The following is a 25,841-nucleotide window of genomic DNA, read 5'->3' on the forward strand; positions in this document are numbered from 1 at the left end:
GAGGGCTGTAATCAAAGGGACACATCAGGGGGAGTTTGTGGGTGGGTATTTCAATGTGAAGCTTAGCCCAATACAATTCATACAATTCATTACATTCCCCATAAGACCCTATAGTTTGTGATATAAGAGTACACTATCAAAATTGTTGAACAATATGCCGTAAACAGTTTGGTCACTCCTGATGAACAAATGACATTAAGATAACCTGTAAGATAATCGGTGCAGTGGTAGCCGCCAAGCCAAGAGGACGTGCAGCAGCAGCAGCACTGTCTGATAAACAGTAAATTAATTTAGCTTTGTATTTTTCATGTGCTTCTGCAAAGAAGTGAACTGTATATATGTATTTTACTGTGTAGACCACTGGTTATAAAATTAATTGTAGTTTTTGTTTTTGCATAAGTCCTGTGGATATCCTTGTATAGGTCAGCTTGCTAGTGTAAATTTTTCTATCGCTAGAAACTCTACCACACCACAAAGTTTTAATTTTGTGCTAGTAGACAGCAAACAGTTTAGATCAGTGCCTTCTAGTTTGCATATTTATCTCATGCAGTAACTTTTTGGTAAACAGGATTTCTAATAGCAGATATTTATAAATACATGAACTGCAGTAGAGAAATTTATTTCTGTTTAATAGCTTGTGGTTTCAGAGTACAGTGAGAAATTTGCACAGCAACTTTTAGTGTTACTTTATTCTCCTTTGGTGTATTTTGTATACATTTCAAACTCAGTAGCGCCATTTGAGATTTTATATCTATTTTACACACAGTACAATATGGGTAGGGACTGTGCTTGTTGTGAGCAGACACAAGGAGAGTTGGCCTCTGTCCGTAAAGAGTTGGAAACTGCATTGGCTGCTATTGACAGGCTTCTAGCTAATGCTCAAAGTTGCAGTGATGTCAGGGTGCCAGTGAGGAGACCTGCAACACCTTTGGTGCCACTGGAATCTCCTGGTGACCCAGACATCGCTGCGGCTTCTGATATGCAGCAGTTGACTGGTCCATCCTCACTCCAGAGTGGGTGGCAGACATTGGTGGGTTCGTGGGTCACTGGATGGAAGGCAAAAGAGGGAGCAGGCTGTGTGGCTGGCTCCCTACGTCTTAGCAACAGGTATGAGCTGTTGCCCAGTGTTGATGATAACTCTGAGCCAGCACAGGATGCCTCTCCTGTTGGGCCAGCAGTCGATTTGCCTGCCCAGTCTGGACAATTTGTAATGACACATTCCTATGCAGAGACATACAATATCTTAAAAGCTGCGCCAAAGATAAATTGAGAGGCATGTTATATTATAATCTTTGTAAAGTTCACATTGGATTCTCTTTTGTTTGATACTCCAAGGAGCTAAGGGACACTTTCGATTGTTGCCTTGTGGAGGATGGACGTGATTTTTGGACTGTGCGGAAAGGCAGCCATGTAGTTAGTAATTATGGTTTGTGCGACGAGCACAGCAAGTCTTATTGTGTTGTGAATAAAAAATAGTTAAAAGTATCGAAGTGTTACGAAAATTATTTATAGCGACATAGCATTGTATTCCTTGGTTTCCACCGTCTTCGTGAAGTGAACCGATGCCGACTCATGATGGTACACACGGTCAACAAAGAGAAGAACATCGATGGCGACTAATGAATTAATATTGTGGCAGAAGGACTAATTCTACGTCTAAGGTGAGAACTCTGATTAAATCAACAATGACGTGGAATTTAAAATGTAAAATGTTTTTTATTTATTTCGCCACAAATTACAGGGAGTGGGTATGCTTGTCATTGGGAGCTCCAATGTTAGGTAGGTGATGGAGCCCCTCAGGGAGATGGCAGGCAAGGAGGGAAAGAATTCCAGTGTGCATTCGGTATGTTTGCCAGGAGGTCTCATCCGTGATGTGGAGGAGGCCCTGCCAGCAGCTATTGAGTGCACTGGGTGCAACCGGCTACATGTAGTGGCACATGTCGGCACAAATGATGCCTGCCAATTGCGTTCTGACGCCATCCTCAGCTCCTTTCAGTAGCTAGCTGATTTGGTGAAGGCAACTAGCAATGCACACATGATGCAGACTAAACTGTCTATATCTAGCATCGTACCCAGGGTTCATTGCAGTCCTCTGGTTTGGAGCAGAGTGGAAGGTCTAAACCAGAGGCATTATCGGATGTGAATTTCTTGACCTCCACTATCGGGTGCAGAATTGTAGGCTTCCCCTTAATAGGTCAGGCGTGCATTACATGCAGGAAATGGCTACTAGGGTGGTGGAGTATGTGTGGCATACACTTGGGGCTTTTTTAGGTCATAGAACCACCCTCCTTGGATCAAATATGATTTTCTTGTTAAATCAGCCATTGACCTCAGAGAATCTTCGTCCTCACAGATCAGAGATAGGAGAGATTAATATGATTTTAGTAAATCGCATGAGCATCCAGGGAAAGGTCCCAGAATTAGTATCACTTAGTGCAGGTTATAATGCACAAATAGTATTGGGAACAGACAGCTAGTTGAAACCAGACGTCAAGGACAGTGAAATCCTGAGTTCAGATTGGAGCCACATGGGGTAGCTTCGTGGTCTAGGCCATCTTGTCACAGTCCACGCAGCTGACCCCGTCAGTGGTTCGAGTCCTACCTTGGGCATGGGTGTGTGTGTCATCCTTAGCATAAGTTAGATTAATTAGTGTCTAAGCTTAGGGACCTATAACCTCAGCAGTTTGGTCCCACAAGTCCTTACCACAAATTTCCAAATTTCAGATTGGAATGTTTATCGTAAGGACAGGTTAGTCACCAATGGTGGCAGCATGTTTATTGCAATAAAAAATTCAATAAGATCTAGCGAGCATGTCACGGATTCCGAATGTGAATTAATCTTGGTGAAACTGAGTATCAAAGAATGGTAAAAAAAGGTGATCGGATGCTTCTCTAGACCACCTGGGTCAGGTTCTGTAGTTGTAGAGCACTTCAGACAGAACTTGCAGAATATCATTAGTAATTTTCCTGAACATGCCGTTGTAATAGGGGTTGACCTCAACTTACCAGGTATAGATGGGGAGCATTATGCCATCAAACCTGGTGCCAAAGACAGGGATTCATATGACATTGTTCTGGATGTCTTGTCCAAAAATTACGTTGAGCATATAGTTGGAGAACCAACTCATGAGGGTAATGTCTTAGAGCTCCTGGCAACAAACAGATCTGAACTTCTCAAATCATTTAATGTAGAGGAGGGTATCAGTGATCATAAGGCTGTGACAGCATCTATGACATTGGGTCCTACAAGGAATGTTAGAAAGGCAGGAAGATTCACTTGTTCAGTAAGGGTGACAGGATACAAATTTCAGAATATCTCAGCAGTGAGCATAAAGTATTTTGTGATGAGGACGGAAGGTGTGGAGAACAAATGGAAAAAATTCAAAGGCATCATTCAGTGTGCCCCAGACAAGTATATTCCGAGTAAGGTATTAAGGGATGGAAAAGATCCACCATGGTTTAATAGCCATGTTAGAAACGCTCTAGGTAAACAAAGGGCACTTCATCTCAGCTTCAAGAGAAATAAAAAGCTAGTTGGCAAACAAAAGCTGGACAAATCAAAAATGAGTGTAAGGAGATCAATGAGAGAATGATTTTGAAAGTAAGATGTTGTCAGTGGACCTGAGTAAAAACCCTAAGAGATTTTGGTTGTATGTAAAATCAGTAAGTGGGCCAAACTCATCTATTCATTTTCTCAGTGACCACATCAGCACCAAAACAGAAGATAACAGAAAGAAGGTCGAAATACTGAATTTGGTCTTCTGAAGTTGTTTCACTGTGGAAGATTGTAACACTGTCCCTCCTTTCAATAGTTGTATGAATGTTGAGATGCTGGATATTGAGATAACCAATTGCAGAATTGAAAAGCAGCTACAATCGCTTAGGAGTGGAAAGGTGTCAGGACCAGATGAGATACTTAAAAGATTCCATAAAGATTAAGCGAAAGAACTTGCTCCCCTTCTAGCAGTAATTTATTGTAGATCACTCAAGCAATGAAAGGTACCTAATGACTGGAAAAAAGTGTAGGTCATTCCCGTTTTTAAGAAAGGTCATACGACAAAATGGCTCTGAGCACTATGGGACTTAACATCTATGGTCATCAGTCGGTCATACGACAGATCCCTACAATTATAGACCTATATCCTTGGTGCCAATCTGTTGTAGAATTATGGAACATGTTTTATGCTCAAGGATTATGAGGTTTTTGGAAAATGAACATTCCCTCTATAAAAAGTCAACATGGATTCCACAAGCAGAGATCCTGTGAAACTCAGCTTGCCCTGTTCCTCCATCAGATCCACAGTGCAGCGGATAATGGTGCCCCATTGATGTGTGTTCCTTGATTTCAGTAAGGCACTCTGACACCATCCCACATTGCCATTTAATGAAAAAAAAAAAATGAAAATATGAGCTTACAGAGTATTGGAGTAGACTTGTGATTAGATTCAAGACTTTCTTGCAGATAGTACTCAACATGTCACTCTTAACAGAACAAAATTGGCAGATGTAAAGATAATATCTGGAGTACCACAGGGAAGGTGATAGGACCATTCTTGTTTACAATATACATAAATGATCTAGTTGAAAGCGTCGGATGCTTTTTAAGGCTATTCGTAGATGATGCAGTTCTCTATACCACAGTATCAGCGCCAGAAGATAATAAGAATTTGCAGAACAACCTACAGATAATTGATGATTGGTGCAGGCTCTGGCAGTTGACCCTGAACGTAAATGAAAGTAACACACTGTGCATTCATAGGAAAAGAAATCCTCTACTGCACAGCTACACTGTTGATGACAAACAGCTGGAGACAGCGCCAGGCATAAAATATCTAGGTGAAACTATCCAGAGTGACCTTAAATGGAATGACCACATAAAACAGATGGTGGGAAAAGCAGATACCAGACTCAGATTCATCAGAAGAATCTTAAGGAAATATAACTCATCTACAGAAGAAGTGTCTTATAAGGCACTTGTTCATCCAATTCTTGAGTACTGTTCATCCATCTGGGATTGCTATCAGGTAGGACTGATAGATGATGATGATATTTGGTTTGTGGGGCGCTCAGCTTCGTGGTTATCAGCGCCCGTACAAATTCCCAACCTTTTCTCAGTCGAATCTCACCACTTTGCAGGGATGATGATGAAATGATGAGGACAACACAAACATCCAGTCATCTTGAGGCAGGTGAAAATCCCTGACCCCACTGGGAATCGAACCAAGGACCCCATGCTCGGGAAGTGAGGACTGGTAGAGGAGATAGAGAAGCTCCAACGAAGAGCAGTGTGTTTCATCATGGGAGCATTATGGAGATGCCAGATAAACGCTACTGGCAGACATTACAAGAGAGGTGTTGTGCATCATGGAGAGATTTACTACTGAAATTTTGGGACATCACTTTTCAGGAGGAGTTGGAGAACATATTACTTCCCCCACATACATCTTGAGTACTGATCACAAGGAGAAAATTCGAGAAATTAGAGCCAATACAGAGGCTTACAGACAATCATTCTTCCCATGCACTATTCGCGAGTGGAACAGTGTGGGAAGAATCAGATGGTGGAACCGAAAGTACCCTCCATCACACACCATTAGGTGGCTTGAGGAGTGTGATGTATGAGGGTAATGCCAAAAGTAAGGTCTCCTATATTTTTTTTAGTATATAGACCTGTTTATTTTTACAATGGTTTATGTCAGTTTATAGCTTGAGCATTTAGCTATTTTTTGACATAATCACCATTTCTGTCGATGCATTTTTGTAGATGCTGTGGAAGTTTCTGTATGCCCACATCATACCATCTCACCGCCATGCTGTTCAGAAAGTTATGAACCTCATCTTTCTCCTCGTCGTTGGAGCTGAATCGCTTTCCGGCCAAATGTTCTTTTAACCTAGGGAACAGGTGATAGTCACTGGGTGCCAAGTCAGGATTAGGGTGAGTAGTTGATTATGTTCCACTGAAACTGTTGCAGGAGAGCAATGGTTTGCCAATCGATGTGTGGGCGAGCATTGTCATGGAGAATGTGTATGCCCTTGCTCAACATTCCCCTTCTCCAGTTCTGAATTGCCCATTTGAGTTTTTTCAGAGTCCCACAGTACCTGTCAGCATTAATTGTGGTCCCAGCAATTCAGCTCCGATGACAAGGTGAAAGAAGAGGTTCATAACTTTCTAAACAGCATGGCGGCAAGCTGGTATAACATGGGCATACAAAAACTGCCACAGTGTCTACAAAACTGCATCGACAGAAGTGGTGATTAAGTAAAAAAATACCTAAATGTTCAAGTTGTAAACTGATGTAAATCACTGTAGAAATAAACAGGTCTATGTACTTATAAAAAAACAGGAGACCTTACTTTTGGGATTACCCTCATAGATATATATGTAGACCTGTAGAAGCAGGATGTTATGTGTGGTTGGATAGAGAGCTGGCTAACAAGAGAGCATCTTGGTGATGTGGTGCATTGTTGTTAGTCCACCCTGCATCCCGCTGATCGGCTGCTGGAGGGCACTTTGCAAATGTGGACTAGTCAGTGACACTTTAGTAAAGCACTACATCAGCAGTACTCACTATGAGAGAGCTATTCACGTGGACTGAGTGTGGGTAGGAGGTGATATCCAGTGACATCCGGTGTCACACCTGCCCAAGCCTATCTGGAAACTTACAGAGAGACACAGTTCTGTTGCATTGGAATGAAAAATTAAAAATAATTATAAATTCTAAGTTTCCAGTCACTCTCACAATACAACATGAACAATTCAATGTTAACATGTGAAATTCCACAATGCCATCAATATGTGGTTCTTTACAGTTTAGTTTTTAACCTTGCAACTATGTGCAGCTGGACCTCTAGTCTGACTTATGTGAATATTATAATTAACTTTCATTAACACTTGCAATAGATTCTATCTCTCAACGTCTCTATAATGAAAATGTTAAATACTTCGGCAAACCTAGTGATAATGACTTAATCAAAATATGTCTACTAACTGTAAACCTTCCTTCTTTTGTAACCTAAATTTTGCTACTTTTAAGCAAAGATCAAATTAACCACCAAGTCAGAGGTATAATTTTAGTCCCTTCTTTTATTACTGATCAATTTCAAAGAGATATTTTTCTTTATTTCTTTTACCATTAAATATTTTTTTATCTCTCTCACTTGCACTAATTAAAAAAATATTTTCCACTATTATTCTTGTCCACAAAACAGTGTTTGATAGGTTATACCATCTACATAGACATAATACATGTAAATTGTATCTCTGGACTGTTACTCTCTAATGTGGCTAACAGGTAATTAGCAATAACTTTGCTGTCTCTTTTTTATATATTTTAAAAATTTCTTTTCTTTAATTCTTTCATTCTCCAGGACTCAAGATTATTCCAGGGTAAATTCTACTTCTTCCAGTTTGGACAAGAAGAGAATAGAAGCTTTCGAAATGTGGTGCTACAGAAGAATGCTGAAGATAAGGTGAGTAGATCACGTAACTAATGAGGAGGTATTGAATAGGATTGGGGAGAAGAGAAGTTTGTGGCACAACTTGACTAGAAGAAGGGATCGGTTGGTAGGACATGTTTTGAGGCATCAAGGGATCACAAATTTAGCATTGGAGGGCAGCGTGGAGGGTAAAAATCGTAGAGGGAGACCAAGAGATCAATACACTAAGCAGATTCAGAAGGATGTAGGTTGCAGTAGGTACTGGGAGATGAAGAAGCTTGCACAGGATAGAGTAGCATGGAGAGCTGCATCAAACCAGTCTCAGGACTGAGGACCACAACAACAACAACAAATTCTACTTGATTCATGAAAATCAGGAGCTTAGTTTTAATTTTTTGACTAATCAAAGTTTTATATAATTTATATTTTCAAACAGCAAGTTATTGTCAGCTGTGGATGAGTGCCAGAAAAGCTAATTCCCCAAAACAGCAATCAAAGAAAATTAAAAAAAAGATGCAAACAAAAGACTCCTCAGTGCAGCCACCACCTCAGACCTTGAAGTTAAACAACTGAATTACAGTTCCATGTCTTTAGGTGCTGTCCAATGCATCCCACTAACGTTTCCTTCCAAAATGGACACCCACCACAATAATTCTGTGTGTAATGATACTTCTGTGCCAGCTCACAGTAATGGCTCATTTAGAGCACAGTTACTTAATAATTCAGGGACAGATATTTACAAATTTAAGTGCAAAAATGGTTGAAATGGCTCTGAGCACTATGGGACTCAACATCTGTGGTCATAAGTCCCCTAGAACTTAGAACTACTTAAACCTAACTAACCTAAGGACATCACACACATCCATGCCCGAGGCAGGATTCGAACCTGCGATTGTAGCAGTCGCGCGGTTCCGGACTGAGCGCCTAGAACCGCTAGACCACCGCGGCCGGCAAATTTAAGTGCAACACATGCTATATGACCAGAGCAAAGTTAAATTTTAAGACGTCTAGTACCTGTTGAACAAAATATCTTGCAATTGACTCAGTACCTCACTCAATCCTCAGCACAAATACCATTATCTCACAAGATGTCCAGGGACTAACAGTGCTATCATGAATTTAAAACCAGTTCTGACAATGATGATCAGAAACCACTTTATCATATTTTACTGGTAGAAACCTTGAACTACAAAGCTTCCTGGTAATCACTTTCTCTAGAAAACTAACATTAAAATAAAGCAGATGTGTTCTTTGTTTTGAAAATGTAGCGTCCTTGATATAGGCAAATTGGACAGATGCCAGCATACCAAACACGGAATGCATCTAAATTATGAAGGAAAAAACTTTGTATGTAAAATGATAAATGAAATCATTGCGAACAGAGTGAGAGCGAACAGAAAAATTCATGTACCGGTATGGGACCAGTCTCAGCAAAAGAAAAAGAAGCATCCTCAAAAGCAGCAGAATCATCAGTGGCGGAACAACAGCTAAAACAACATATTCAGCAGTAACTATTGCCCGTCCTACATGCAACAGAAAACAAACTCAGCATTTTTTATGGTGAGTAACACGAGAGATGAGGATTCAAAGTTGCGTGAAGCATCTCTCTCGTGTGTTCAATATGAGTTTTCCACGCCCCAGGCAATACTATCAACTAATGTACTGAAAAAAGCCACTCCTAGCAAACATCACGCAAATGCAGAGGTGAGAAAAAATCAAACTTTGTCTTTATTCCACCAAAATATATGTAGCCTCAAGAATAAAATAGACCAGTTGTTAATAAATGTAAAAGACGAGTGTGAAAGTGAGCCTGATATACTGTGTTCCTCAGAACATCACGTTATGAGTGGGATCCAAATGATACAGATTGAGAACTTTAGTTTAGCTACTCATTACTGTAGATCTGTTATGGAAAAAGGTGGTGTTGCAATATTTATAAAAAATAATATAATGTATAAACCCCTAGATTTAAGCAAATACTGTGATGAACAACATTTTGAGGTGTGTGGCATTGAGTTAACAGCAGACAGTGCAACTGTTATTGTTCTGGCTGTTTACAGGGCACCTGCTGGAAATCTAAATGTATTTCTAAGACAAACTGAATCACTTCTGGCCCACCTAAGTAGGAAAACTAAATCTATCATTGTTATGGGTGACTTCAATGTGGACCTTTTAACAGAAAATAGAAACAAGACAGATTTTGAACATTTAATGTACTGTTACAATTTAGTACCATTGGTGGGCACTCCAACTAGAGTAACTGCTAGCTCTAGCACTTTAATAGATAATGTATTTATAGATAAGGATATTTGCAATAATTTAACCATGAAAAATATTATAAATGGTCTCTCTGATCATGAAGGGCAATTCCTCACTCCAAACCAAATGAATGTACAAAGAAAAGAAAATTTCATTTGGAAAACATTTAGGATTATAAACAGACTCACCACTGAAACCTTTAATCAGCAATTACGGCTTGTGGACTGGTCTCCTGTATATGCTACAGTTGATGTTAATTCAAAATTTAATATATTTATCAATGAAGTTACAAACCTTTTTGAAGAAGCATTTCCTAAAAAGTCAGTGAGAGAAAACCTGTTCAAATCTGGAAACAAGCCCTGGATTACTAAAGGCATCAAAATCTCTTGTAAAACAAGAAGAGAACTATATGCTGCAGCCAGGAGTTCAAATGATAACAGTAGGATTACACACTATAAAATCTACAATAAAGTTCTGAATAAGACAATTCAGGCAGGAAAGAACATGTGCTTCAAGGCAAAAATTGACAAATCGAGCAATAAAGTAAAAACTATATGGAAATTTGTAAAGAAGGAAACGGGGAAAAATGCAGTTTGTAGTGAAAATATCCAAATCAAAAGTGAGGGTAATCTTGTTAGTGATCCAAAAACAGTTGCAAACACATTCAACAACAATTTTTTAACAGTAACAGAAAAAATAGGTTTACAAGGGTCCATGAAGCAAGCCATCAATCTTTTGAAAGCTCGAGTACCTGGTTCAGTACAACACATGAAGGTAAAAACAGTCACTGTTCAAGAAATTGAAAGAGTTATTAAATCCCTGAAAAGTAAAAACTCTGCTGGAATTGACAACATTTCTAACAAATTATTAAAATACTGCTCCAGCCATGTAAGTAAAGTCCTTTGCCACATTTTTGATGCGTCACTTAAGCAAGGAATAGTTCCTGAGAGGCTTAAGTATGCAGTTGTAAAACCGGTGTATAAGAAGGGGGATAAGACGGATACTGCTAACTATAGGCCAATATCACTACTGACAAGCTTTTCAAAGGTTTTAGAGAAACTAATGCATGCTAGGATAGTTAAGCACCTCAGTGAACACAATACTTTCAGCAAAAGTCAGTTTGGGTTTCAGAAAGGTTTGTCAACAGAAGATGCAATATTTGCATTTACTGGCAAACTCTTGGAATCTATCAACAAAAAACTGAAAGTGATTGGCATATTTTGTGACCTAACAAAAGCATTTGACTGTGTAAATCACCAAATTCTTTTACAAAAAGCTGCACATCTCGGTATAAGTGGTGCAGCAGGGAAATGGCTCGACTCATATCTGTCAAACAGGAAACAAAAAGTTGTAGTAGATAGTCAAGATGGTGTCCCAGTATCTTCAGAATGGGGTACCATCACATGTGGAGTGCCACAGGGCTCAGTTCTGGGCCCCCTTCTTTTTATTATATTTATAAATGATCTTCCTCTCTCTATGGAACATTGTAGATTCACCATTTTCGTGGATGACACTACACTACTTACTGATAATTCAGTAGATAAGCTTGAGGTAACGGCAAATGAGGTTTTAAATGAAACGGTGAACTGGTTCGACATTAATGGTCTTATTTTAAATTACTGTAAAACAAACTACATTCAGTTCCACAAAACATCCAAAGATGAGGAAATATTTGTAAAGGTAGGTGAGCAGACAATAACCAGGGTAGATTCCTCAAAATACCTAGGCTTGCATATTGATAGCAAACTGAACTGGTCAAACCACATCGTGGATCTGTGCAAAAGTCTAAGTTCAGCAACATACTCATTGCACATTGTTTCTTCTTATAGAAATATGGAAACCATGAAGTCAGTGTATTATGGTTACTTTCATGCAATTATGGCATTTGGAATTATATTTTGGGGAAATCAGCCACTGGCTGAAAAAGTACTGTGTGTACAAAAAAGAGCCATAAGGATCATGTGTGGAGTCCATCCTAGAGCCACATGCAGGAATCTTTTTAAGAAGCTTGAAATACTTACATCCACTGCACAATATATATTCTCGTTGATGTGCTTCATAAGAAAAGAAAAATCCATCTTTAAGCTGAATAGTGCATATCACAGTCACAATACTAGAAGGAAACATGATATACACTATGAACAGCCAAATCTAAGTATGGTGTAGAAAGGAGTCCATTTCAGTGGCTGTAAGATTTTTAATGCCCTCCCTTCAAGAATTAAGTGTTTAGTAGATGATGATCTCTTGTTTAAAAAAAAACCTTAAGGCAGTTCCTATCGCAAGGATCATTTTATACATTAGAAGAGTTCCTGAACTACAGTGTTTAACATCTCTTGTATTGTAACTTGCAAATGTATGCCCAAATTTGTATTTGTAATACCGAATATTTTGATTGTAAACATATATTTTGCAATATTTATTTCTCTGTAACACTTATTATTTTGTAATCTTTATCTCTCTCTAAAATGTATTTTTGTAGTGGGACCTAAGTTACTGTTTACTGTTTTTTGTTTTGTAATCTCTATCTATATCTAAAATGTATTTTTTTGTAGTGGGACCTAAGTTACTGTTTACTGTTTTTGTTTTGTTTTATGTATTACCATAAATTCTGGCCAAAAGCTTGTAAAATTGACACGTTCCATATCCTGTGACAGTGTCACAACATGGATCACCAGAACAAGAGATAAATAAATAAATAAAATAAATAAACACCTGCAAACTCAACCCTATGTATGGACTCCCAGACATATATAGTCAGTACCTACTCTGAGCCCCTACTGAGTGAGCTTAGGACACTGGACTTGCATTCGGGAAGACGACGGTTCAAATCCGCAGTCCTGATTTAGGTTTTCTGTGATTTCCCTAAATCACTTCAGGCAAATGCCAGGATGGTTCCTTTGAAAGGGTATGGCTGACTTCCTTTCCCAACCTTCCCTGATCCAATGGGACCAGAGTGACCTCACTGTTTGGCCTCTTCCCCATATCACCAACCAACAAACTCTGACCCTGTGAGTACCCCAAAGCTCAATTACAGCTGCCCGCAAGACCCATTTTAAACCTTTTGGAAATGTTAAAGCAAACAAATGTGCAGCACTACCAACACTTTTAACAAATGATATATTCTTTATTTACATTTCTGTCACAGTTGCATATAATTTATACAGGTGACTTTTTTTGAATGCAGCCTTTCAAATCAGATCTAGGTTACTAATGCTTATCAAAGCAAAATTCCACCAACACACTTGGGTAGCATCCACACAACACTGAATGCAGTTTCATCTGCTGAATGTATGAAATAAGATTTTCTATATCTTTTGTATGACAAGATTTTAAACATGGCTGCAGCAGCAACTGTTAGAATTCTTCACAATAAAGGATGACAGCCAGAAACAGTTGCAGAATAGAATTTTTTTTTATTAAAATTCTTGACCAAGGTTTCGGTACATATAAATATACCTTCATCAGAAGTAAAACTTCTAAAATTACATCATGCCATGGAGAATAATAAAATAATTATGCCAAAGGCGTCGTCAGTAATTTAAAACATCATCTCCATTTGTACGACATGTGTAATGGGCACAGGTTCATAGCGAACAAATGGAGATGATGTTTTAAATTACTGATGACGCCTTTGGCATAATTATTTTATTATTCTCCATGGCATGATGTAATTTTAGAAGTTTTACTTCTGATGAAGGTATATTTATATGTACCGAAACCTTGGTCAAGAATTTTAATAAAAAAAAAAATTCTATCCTGCAACTGTTTCTGGCTGTCATTCTTTTGTATGACTTTATGTTGTGTGGACATAACCCAATTACGTATGTGGGATTTTGCTCTAATAAGCACTTTTAGTGCAGGGCTGGTTTGAAAATGACCAGCTATGTTTGAAACAGTGACAGAAATTTAAATAAAGAATTATCAAATCTATGTTGCTGGTCCTTCCCCAACAAAATGTCGGAAGCAGGTAAATTACTATATTATTAAGGATGATTGTCAGTTCTTCTTTTAATGACCAGTTGCCATGTACTGTAACATCTTTGCCACTTAAGATGCTGTTGTGTTGTAGGCAATTGATAAGCAGTTTTGCAGTGACACTCTACAACATACATTTTAACAATGACACATAAGCAGACATTTATAATTAAATATGATTAACACCCCTCCTGTGACAATATACATCCAGGTGCTGAGCCAAAAATTTAAGATGATAAAGTTATTGCGATACCAAATACTACCAAATCTTTTGATCCATCACAACTGCCAGCAGAATGTCTTGATACAACAAGCTACCACACTTGAGTGACAACCAAAAGTAGGTAATTTGCATTCAGGGGATCCTTATTTGAACAGTAATGAAGAATTCACAGGTAGCCAGTATATAAATGTTGCATAAGCTATGAAGCTAATGGACATACGAGAAATTTCTAGGCAAAAATGATGTTGTCTAGATTTGACATAGTGAACAGAACTAAAAGTGCTTTTGAATTTCAATAAAACCAAGAGTGTGGGATCAGAAAAATGTATATTACTAATAAAACATGTCACATCAATTGAAAATTCTGGGAAACAGTATCACCAAACATTCCAGTATTCAGAAAACCATAGGCTTCTACGCTTATGAAATGTCCAGAGATAATGAAAAATAAGTAATAACCAAACATCATGTGATTGGGCTTAGCTGTCATGATCTTTATCAGCATCTGGCTCAGAGTTGTGTAGTTTTCTGGTAGCTTGTCGCAGAGTTGTTATGCAGTAGCTAGTGACATACCCACAACAATGTCAGGAGACATGTCACACAAAGAATGTGCAACACTTTATTGGATTTTTTCAGCAAGACTGTCAGCTCATAAAATCCACTCTCTACCATTTGACACATTTCATATCTTTTGATTCTCTTGAAATTGGGTCTATGGAACATGAAAAATAAATAAATCAATCAGTCAATTATGACACATAATTATCTGCAAATTCCCACAATAATGTACTGCAAATGTCATGTTCAGACTGTGGCAGTAAACATGAGTCTCGTTACTGTCCTCACCCTGATATCACTTGTTCTGTTTACAACAAGACACATTTAACAGTTGTCCATATTCATGTGCTCCTTGCCATCACACAGGTTCCTGATATCACTTGTTCTGCTTATTTTATAATTTGCATCTCAAAGCTTCACTGTTTTCATTTTGTGATTGCGGAGTGATTACAGAAGGCTGAATTTTTATCTCCATTTGATTATTATATTGAGCATTGTGAAACTAATGAAATTCATAATGATAACTGTTTATCAAGGTTACTATTACCTTGATAAATTGAACCTAATCAGAGTACTGTACATCTGTGTTCCCTCATGCCCAGTAGTGCCCATATTACAGCTAAAGAAATTTCCAAAGAGACTGACAAAGATAAAATAGTGTCTGTTGTATTGAGCAGTGTCAAAAATAACAAATGACCAAATAAAGTGCAATATGTTCTTAAGGGCATTGTAATGAGTACCATACTCTACTGATCATAACTTTATTGTTTAGGGGGAGAGAGTTACAATCTCCAGTAGTCTAAGACCTCAGCTTAAAAAAATAAGCCCAGGCCTTTTGGAAATCACTAGAATGGAGTCTGTAACTCAAAGTTTTATATGGTGGTCTAATAAATAAAGAAATAGAGAAAGAAAAAGAAATAGACAAAGATATTCTAGGATCAATAGTGTTCCAGCTAAGAACCCTTTCCACCCACGACAGTGGCCTAGAGAACTGTGGGAGAGTCTTCATACTGATTTTGTGAAGTTTCCCAAGAGAATGTATCTGGTTGTAATGGATACCTACAGTAAATGTCACCTACAATCACTTTTGCCATAGGGGATGCATTAATTCCTTTGTTTACTCAGTCTGGTCTGCCACAAATGATTGTGTAGTTAGTAAAGACTTTGTGTCTTTTTGTGCAAGAATTAGAACATCAAATTGAGTAAGATGCCCAAAAATTTAAGCATGCACTGAAAATTCACAAGTCTGATGCAATATCCAACCTGGTTCTGCGCTACCATGATGTAGAACATGGATTCACAGGTCAAAGCCCAGCCTTGCATGATTGAGCCTAATCAAATTTGTTGACATACAGCCAAACAACAGACCCAAGTTAATAACTGATATGAGTTGTTCATTCAATGTATGTGGTTTTGTGTGCATGAGAAATGGCATCAACATCATTGTATGGCAAAAGAGCATAATGGAAAAAAATATTATTTTTCCTTATAACTTAATAGCAGGCTGCTATTTGTAGGAAACAGGAAACCAAATCTTATTGTCATTCAGTTCTAATAGGAACCTCTGAAACCAATGCCATGTGCACAACAGGTGAGTAAGGTCAGTTGAGGTACCTGGGTGCAGGAGATAACTAGGCCATGGGCTTTTTTCCATAAAATTTCACTTCAGACAGTTGGCAGCACTGAAGGACAATGGAATCTCCCTTCATCAGTAAGTCTCATCTTTCGAAGTGCCATTTTTTTCAATTTAGATTTCCATTGTAGTGTGGTGTCATCTTGAATTCATGAAATATCTACATGTTCGCTGTAAGTATTATCACTGTTACAAGTAATTTAGCATAAAGTATAAGCATTACAGACACTTGAAATGTTACTTGGAGCATGTGTTCTCTTTTAGGTTACAAGCTTGAGGGGGTGGCCCAGTTACCTACAAAATATTTCAAAATTGGTGTAAATGGACCAGGTGCTTGAGGTATCTGGGTCCCTCCTCGAACCTAGATTAGATTAGATTAGATTAGATTAGATTAATACTAGTTCCATGGATCATGAATACGATATTTCGTAATGATGTGGAACGAGTCAAATTTTCCAATACATGACATAATTAGGTTAATTTAACAACATACTTAAGTTAATATAACAACTTTATTTTATTGTGTTTACTCCAGTCACATTAATTAACGTTATGAGTATGCTTTAATTCGTCGTGGAAGCTATTTTGTTTATTTTTTCTTGTGAATTACTGTGTTAAATTAATTTTGCCTAGTATCGGATATCTGAATTGGAACTGCTAATGTATAACATAACCTTAATTTAACCTAACCTAAACTTTTTTCAGATGTTTATCATTTTTTTCTAGGTCATGGTGAGAACATACATTGGAAAAATGTAGAAGTGAGCTGTTGAGCTATCATAAACAGGATTTAGGAATAGCCATTGGAGATGTTAGGAGTGCAAATAGGACCACCAGAAGAGCAGCTACATTCTAGAAAATTCCTTGGCCTACTTAAAACACCATCTTCTCAGTACATGTGGTAAAGGAGTCACTTCAAGAGACAGTAAGAGCAGTGGTAACATTGAATCATTCCTGTCTGCTGGTGAAGAAGAATTTATAGTGAACTGTTTGGGGAAAAAAAAAAGGTTTGGCTTATTTCAACAAGAATTTTTGGATCTCATTTGAGACCTGGTGTACTTTTAGAGACAGGCATTGCTTGTCACTCAAGAAACCACAAAGCATTGAACATGTAAGGTTTGATTAAATCAGTCCATCTTTGAAGTTTTAGCAAACACCATAAAGGAACTAAATCTTCATGGAAAAACAAAGAGGTATTTCAGTAGTGATGAATCATCATTCTGCCATGACTCACCAAAAACCAGAGTTATTGCAGTCACTGGTGCAAAAATTAGGTGCTAAACAAGTACATTTGGGCATGAAAACACACCAGTGCTGTTATGCTGTACAGTGATAGGGCAAAGGCTTCTGCTACTATGCATGTTCAAAGCAAAATATAAAATGGAGAATTGGATTTATCAAGATTCTGCATTCCGAACTGCAGTTTGAGTGAGTTCATGGTGATGGATAGAAACAACTTTATTCTTCAATTGGTTCTGTGGTGTGTTTTTACTGAATGAAGGTGAGGGAAAACCAGCACTATTAATCTATAATGATACTACAACTTCTATTTCAATTTAATTATTATTTTTGTCCAGCAAAATAAAGTCACTATTTTGAAGCTACATCCCTGTCACAGCCTCTGGATGTGACAGTTTTGGAAAGCCTCAGGAGCAAGTGGGATAGTGAACTGTGTAAATAGCAAAGAAAAATTCCATGCAAAAAAATCCCTAAATAGAAAGATGTGCCTAGAACAAATACAGGGTGAGGCAAATAAAAGTGACCTGGACAATTGGATATGATTGCACATTAATGCATGAAAATAACCACACTTTGTAAACAGCACACCACAGGTACATGCACCATGTGATCCACAGCAGTTCAGAGTGTAGTTCGGGATGCATCAGTGTGAGTAGAGCAGTGAAAAGGGGATAATGGTGCTCACAGCGGAGCAGCAGGTGCTCATTCTGAAAAGTTACATGACAATAAAGTCATGGAAATGGTATGGTCAGTTATTTGCTGAGACGTTTAATGGTGTCCAAGTGAAAGCAAAGAGTGCCAGGAAATGCTTAGCCTGATAATGGCATCAGACAGGATCTGTTTTGAACAAGTCAAAAAGCATTTTGAAACATGCTCGCACACCAGAAAACAGAAAATGTGGCTGCAGTTTACTGGGAAATGCTTCAGAGTCCTACCAAATCAACCCGACACCTGTCACAAGAGACCGGCATATCATGTCCATCATGCTGATGAATATTACACCTGTACCTGGATATGTACCTGTACCAAGTTTCTGTTACTCAAGAATTAAAACCAGCAGAAGTTCCTCAGTGGCTCCAGTTTTGTGAGTGGCTGTTCTCTGAGATAACAATGATTGGCTTGGACATGGATCTATTCTTTATGTCTGATGAAACCTGTTTTCATCGGAGTGATAATGCCAACTCAAAGAATCACATGTTTTGGGCAGTGGAGATCTTGCATAACTTCCAAGAAACCCACTGCATGACAGGAAGGTCAAGATTTGATGTGCAGTGTCTGCACAGCACATTATTGGTACCATCTGCTTCCATCAGTTGCTGACTTTGATGTGTAACATTGCCAACATTTTGAAACCATTTGTGGCAGCATTAATGGAGGAGGAAAAGACCTATAGTTACTTCCAGCAGGATGGAGCAACTGCCCATAGAACCAGCTAAACCTTGGAGTACATTTACACAATCTTCATACCTGACAGAGCTGTTAGCAGAGGTCAGTCTGATCACAGTTCTAGCTGGCCACCCAGGTCACCTGATCTGTTAGTGTGCAATCATTCTGTATGGGGAAGCCTCAAGTAAGGTGTATCACAACAACCCTCATAGTGTTCAAGAACTGCAGCAGAATATTTTGGATGATATTGCAGTAATTCCAGCAGTCCAGCTTCGGTCCATCTCCAGCATCTTTCTGACTGGGACCCAAAAATGCCAAGAGATGAATGGTGGTCACTTACAACATGTGCTATAGTCAGGTTAATACCATGTTTACTTTCCTCTGCTGTTTTTCTTTGTACCCTGTAACTCTGTTTCCTGGACCACTTTTATTTGCCCCACCTTGTATTATTGATGGATTTAATACCATTGGAATTTATGGTTGGGAAGTACAGGGGGTCACAAAAAGCAATCCTAACTGCAGTATTCAAAACAATGGACCTGGAGAAGCACGTGCGCGCACACACACACACACACACACACACACACACACACAGACACTGTGCCATTGGAAGTAGTTGCTACCTCTGCAGTCACAGTGCCACAAGAAGCAGTCTCCTGCTTAACAGGTGCAGTGACACTAGAAGTACCTGTCCACACAGACAAAGTTCTGGTGCAAGCACAACAAGCAGGTATATCCCCAGGAGTAAGTCGCAAAAGTTTTGAAGACCTGTTATTAGAGATGCTTAAACAAGAAAAAATACCTGAAACTGTTGATAAAAAGCAGAAAAGACTTATGTCAAACAGCGAGGTTATTACATCAAAAGTAAAATGATGGCCCATATACTCTAACTAGCCATAATTGATATAAATTATGACCCTGAAATGGAGAGTATTCCTGAGACTGTACCCTTCTCAACCCAGTTGCCTGTGGCCATCAAAAATAGTGAATGACACTAATTGTTCAGCAGATAGTTTGGTCCAGGTCAAGGATTATTAAAACTCAGAGAGACCTAATCTTAGATTGTCCCTATTTTAGATTGGATGAGATGTTATGATTCTTAATGAAGTTGGTTGTCTGCTACCTTAGTTTATATCACAATGCTGTATACTTTCTATGTTATTTGCTTTGTTGTTTTCATCTGTGAATGTATGTGAAGAAACCTGTCATACTTATTCCAAAAGAATTAAATATTGTGCTAAGCAACCTAGCTTTCAGCAATATTATGGACTGCAGTATCTGAAGAAGAAATACATAAAGCTATATAATCATCATCAGGAATAAATAAAGAGATGAACCAAATAACAACTACAACTCATAGGAAAATTATTCCTGAAAATCAGGAGCATTACAGTGCCCACCATAAACTAAGTTGTGTATCAGTACCATATTAAGGGTAGATTGCCAATATGCAGCTATACATTAATTTTCCTCATACAAGAAAAAAAAAAGTGTTACTTTGAAAACTCCTTCTGCTATCTTCACCATAAAGCTAACATGTATCTACTGCTTCTAGTTATAGCCTGTATGACTATATGGTTGTTTATCACAGAACTACAGTTATCTACTTGCTATACAATTACAGACCCGTTTAAAATGAACATTACTACTTGTCATGCAAGAAACAGAAATACCCAATCCATATCTGTTTAAATTTGACCTGCCTACAATCTGCTAATGCCCCCCCTCTCCCTCAGAGCTTATCACCTCTAGCAACTCCAATGGTTGTGGTATGTTAGGCCAACACATTCCTCCCTTATTTTGCTAGTGCCCTCCATTGCGTTCTGCCTTTCTCTCATTCTCATACCACAAAGTGCTGTTCTGCTATTAAACATAGGGTTCTCCACTGTGTAATGGTCTTACAGTGCTTTTTATTTATGGGTCATGATAGCTTACTGTGGCAGGAAGTAAGTACTATGACAACAGTGAACTCAACATTCCCATAAACTATTTACTATTTTCTTGAGTTATTGTTGCTTTTGTATGAATATATGGAGCTTACAGTTATAGGAGCATTGTCATCATTCAGCAACTAAGCAAAAAGTGACAAAGAACTCACTGCGGCATTCATGTAGCCTGCCTTGCTGACAACACAGAAAATTGGGATTATAATGTCAGCAATGGATTTGAAGCTGTCTCTTTCTAAACATGGGGAAACAGGAAAATTTTTAAGACACAGTCACATCAACTTTCAAGGAGTTGCAGACAAAATTACATTTCAGACACAAAAAGATGAAGGAGAAAGATGGAAGGAATTAAGATAAGCAGAAAGGAAGAAAGAGTTAAGTTTAGAGTCTCACAGACACCGATGTCATGAAAGTTGGAAAGGTCTTGTGTAAGATATGATCCCTACATAGTTCTCATATGAGTAAGAGGCACTAAATTTCTATCTGATAATGGTTTTTGGGAATGGTCTTCTGCAATGTCTTTTAATAACATCTTCCAGTGAACTAAATGAGTGCAATATGAAGAACCCCTATTAAGAGCTGCTGTACCATGAAATATTATTATTCACAGAACAGGAAACTGATTCATTGATGTGACCCATATACAGTATTTATTTGCTACCAGCAGAAATAAACTCTCGGGCACTGATCTCATTCAAATGAAAAAGCAGTCTCACATCGCTCATTAATCAGTGAAACATTCCTTCCATCAGGACATCAGTCTGTAAGTGGTAACAGTTATTTCTGGAGCAGTTCTAATCAGAGAGACAATGGGTGCAGTGGTAACACCAGTTCCAATCAGATCATTAAAGTTAAGTACTATTGGGGTTGACTAGCTCATAGATGGGTGACTGTCCATGTCTGTCAAGCACTGTTGGAAAATGGGGTGCACTCAGGCTTTGTGAGGTCAATTGAGGAGCTACTTCATCAAGAAGTAGCTGTTTCAGTTATGAAAGCTGACAAAAGCTGGGAAAGCAGTGTGCTTACCACATGCCCCTCCCTATCCACATCCAGTGACACCTATTGGCTGAGTATGACATGGTAGTCAGTCAGTACCATTGGGCCTTCTGAGGTCTGCTCGACAGAGTTTGAGGGAGAGAGAGAGAATTCTAATTAGAGAAGTTATTAGACAGATTCAATTATGAGCTGGTGTATGTCTTTGTTCAGTAGACATATGTATCAGACCACATGCTCTTACTATACAATATATCACACTTTGTCAAAATTATGCTTTGATTACATTGAAATAGTGACACCAGCGTGTAATAGAGACCACTGGTTATGGTAGCCAGGGTGAGGATTGGAGGGAGGGAGCAGGGCTGGATGGGGCTCTTGGAGGTCACAACTCTTCCATCAGTAAAGAACAGTTCTTCAGACAGTAAGTTACACAAGTTGTCCCACAATATCACCATTGTATGGTTAGATAGATGCATTGTCAGACTAGAGTACATATTCTGTGTTTCCTGCAGACATAGTTCTGCTGTGGTGTGGATAAAAAATGCATCACAGTATAGTTCTGAATTGGTGCAGCAACTGGAAATGTACTCCAAAACTGAAGTATGAGCAGGATAGGTTTAAGGTCAAAGCCATGTAAGCCACCACTTGAGGTGCCATGCTGAGAGGAGTGCCAGAGGCTTCACAGCTGTAAGATTACAATACAGGACATATTACAACTAAGAGCAGCCGCTTCGAGTGCCAAGCTGAGTGGGTCATCAGGTTCGCTCAAGTGCCAAGATCTGTATGCTGTGAGTAACAGAAGTGAACACCGACACAGGTGAAACTGTACTGAGGCAGGGGGGGGGGGGGGGGGGACAAATGATAAGTTGCTTGCGTGGATAAATTTTCTCGAACAGTCCATGAGTATGCAGGGTAGTGTGATTCTTGTGGGCGAAACATCTAAATTGTAAGCAGATGAAATTCTAATCACAAGTGGACCAAATGCACTGCTGCATTCAGCCATAGTGAAATGGTGCTGACAATTTCACTAAGGCTGAACAAATATGGGTGATCCTCATCGGGATGTGCAAATCTTGCACCACGAAATTTACATATTTTCAGCAAGCTGAAAGTACATCTGAGAACATTTGCAATGCAGTTCTCAAAAGGCTCCCTGACCAAAGAGGGGATTTTTGTCATCAAAGAATTGAATGATTCGTGGAAAGTTTGACCATTGTTTAGAGAGATTTGGTGACTATGTTGACAAATAGTGTCATATATTGTGTCACTTTGAAGTGTATTGCACATTCAATAACACTTCTTGGCCAACCATGATAATTTGTAACTTACCTTTGCAAGTACCCTCTTGAAGTGTTAATGGTTTTACACATATTAGTTTCTCAGCTAACTTTGTGCCAGAGTGCCTATCAATAGGTTTGTGACTGTCGATGGGATGCGTGTCATGCATTGCTGGGAGGACGATGGAGCAACCAGGATGGTTGTTACATGCAGCACCATGGAGACATAACAAGCAAGTGTGGGCTGTATGTGCAGCAGTACATATCCGAAAATGTCGTAACAAGTGGAGCTACAGTAGTCGGTGTTCTGTAAATGATGTGGAAGCTTCAAGTCATTACTGTGGTTAAATCTGTGGAGAGTTTGAGTAACTGCCATCAGAGAGAAACGAGGCCCATATAGCATGGACATGATGGAATGTTAATTTGATGGAACATGGTAGATGGGAGCAGCTACCTGTTCTATGGTATGGCTGGATCGAGTCAAGGGACTGTTATGCGGTAGGCCTTCTGAATAATTCTATACTAAAGAGAATTACAAGTACAGACGATTTTGGTGATAGTTTGACTATTGAGTATACTGTGCGTTTTTTATATTACCTCATTTTCAAATTACTGTGGAGTGCTAACCTTGTTATCGGACCTCACATGGATTTTTTCGTATCTTGCTGGACAGCAGAAGCTGTATCGTATAGTACCTTTGTTTCAGATGAAACTTAGGTATGGAAACTACCAGTTATCTGTGTGGACAGAAAACAGAAAGCCCAAACAACTTACAGTGGTTAGATGAGTGGAACTGTTGACACTAAAATCTGTGTTGGAATGATTCTGAGCTGGGCTCATTTTGGAGCCATATAGGTCTTGTTAGTATTACGGGGTTGTCATTATTGCTATGAGATGTGAGATAACTTATACATTTGGAAATAAGTGTTAGAGAATTCTTGTGGTGTTGCTTTCAAATTTAAATGGAGTTAAGGCATCATGGACTTTACTGGCTTTCTACTATGATTTGTTGCCTATAAACTCTTAACACTTGGTTCAAGAATCATAAAAGAAGGTTGTGTACATGGAAGAATCCTGCAGATGCTGACAGGTTTCAGATAGATTATATAATGGTAAGACAGAGTTTTAGGAACCAGGTTTAAAATTGTAAGACATTTCCAGGGGCAGATGTGGACTCTGTACAGATGTTGTACAGATTTTCAGGGAGAGCATAAGGGAACAATTGATGGGAATGGGGGAAAGAAATACATTAGAAGAAGAATGGGTAGCTGTGAGGGATGAAGTAGTGAAGGCAGCAGAGGATCAAGTAGGTAAAAAGACGAGGGCTAGTAGAAATTCTTGGGTTGTTGTTGTTGTCGTCTTCAGTCCTGAGACTGGTTTGATGCAGCTCTCCATGCTACTCTATCCTGTGCAAGCTTCTTCATCTCCCAGTACCTACTGCAACCTACATCCTTCTGAATCTGCTTAGTGTATTCATCTCTTGGTCTCCCTCTACGATTTTTACCCTCCACGCTGCCCTCCAATGCTAAATTTGTGATCCCTTGATGCCTCAAAACATGTCCTACCAACCGATCCCTTCTTCTAGTCAAGTTGTGCCACAAACGTCTCTTCTCCCCAATCCTATTCAATACCTCCTCATTAGTTACGTGATCTACCCACCTTATCTTCAGCATTCTTCTGTAGCACCACATTTCGAAAGCTTCTATTCTCTTCTTGGGTAAGAGAAGAAATATTGAATTTAATTGATGAAAGGAGAAAATATAAAAATGCAGTAAATGAAGCACGCAAAAAGGAATACAAACGTCTCAAAAATGAGATCGACAGGAAGTGCAAAATGGTTAAGCAGGGATGGCTAGAGGACAAATGTAAGGATGTAGTGCCTTATCTCACTAGGGGTAAGACAAATACTGCCCACAGGAAAATTAAAGAGACCTTTGGAGAAAAGAGAACCACTTGTATGAATAACAAGAGCTCAGATGGAAACGCAGTTCTAAGCAAAGAAGGGAAAGCAGAAAGTTGGAAGGAGTATATAGAGGGTCTATACAGGGGCAATGTTCTTGAGGACCATATTATGGAAATGGAAGAGGAGGTAGATGAAGATGAAATGGGAGATACGATACTGCATGAAGAGTTTGACAGAGCACTGAAAGACCTTAGTCGAAACAAGGCCCCGGGAGTAGACAACATTCCACTAGAACTACTGACAGCCTTGAGAGAGCCAGTCCTGACAAAACTCTACCATCTGGTGAGCAAGATGTATGAGACAGGCGCAATACCCTCAGACTTGAAGAAGAATGTAATAATTCCAATCCCAAAGAAAGCAGGTGCTGACAGATGTGAAAATTACCAAACTATCAGTTTAATAAGTCACGGACACAAAATACTAACGCGAATTCTGTACAGACGAATGGAAAAACTGGTAGAAGGCGACCTCGGGGAAGATCAGTTTGGATTCCGTAGAAATATTGGAACACGTGAGGCAATACTGACTCTACGACTTATCTTAGAAGCTAGATTGAGGAAAGGCAAACCTACGTTTCTAGCATTTGTAGACTTAAAGAAAGCTTTTGACAATGTTTACTGGAATACTCTCTTTCAAATTCTGAAGGTGGCAGGGCTAAAATACAGGGAGCGAAAGGCTATTTACAATTTGTACAGAAACCAGATGGCAGTCATAAGAGTCGAGGGGCATGAAAGGGAAGCAGTGGTTGGGAAGAGAGTGAGACAGGGTTGTAGCCTCTCCCTGATGTTATTCAATCTGTATAATGAGCAAGCAGTGAAGGAAACAAAAGAAAAATTCGGAGTGGGTATTAAAATCCATGGAGAAGAAATAAAAACTTTGAGGTCATTGTAATTCTGTCAGAGACAGCAAAGGACTTAGAAGAGCAGTTGAACGGAATGGATAGTGTCTT

This window comes from Schistocerca nitens, chromosome 1, assembly GCF_023898315.1.
Source record: "Schistocerca nitens isolate TAMUIC-IGC-003100 chromosome 1, iqSchNite1.1, whole genome shotgun sequence".
NCBI classification, from domain to species: Eukaryota; Metazoa; Arthropoda; class Insecta; order Orthoptera; family Acrididae; genus Schistocerca; species Schistocerca nitens.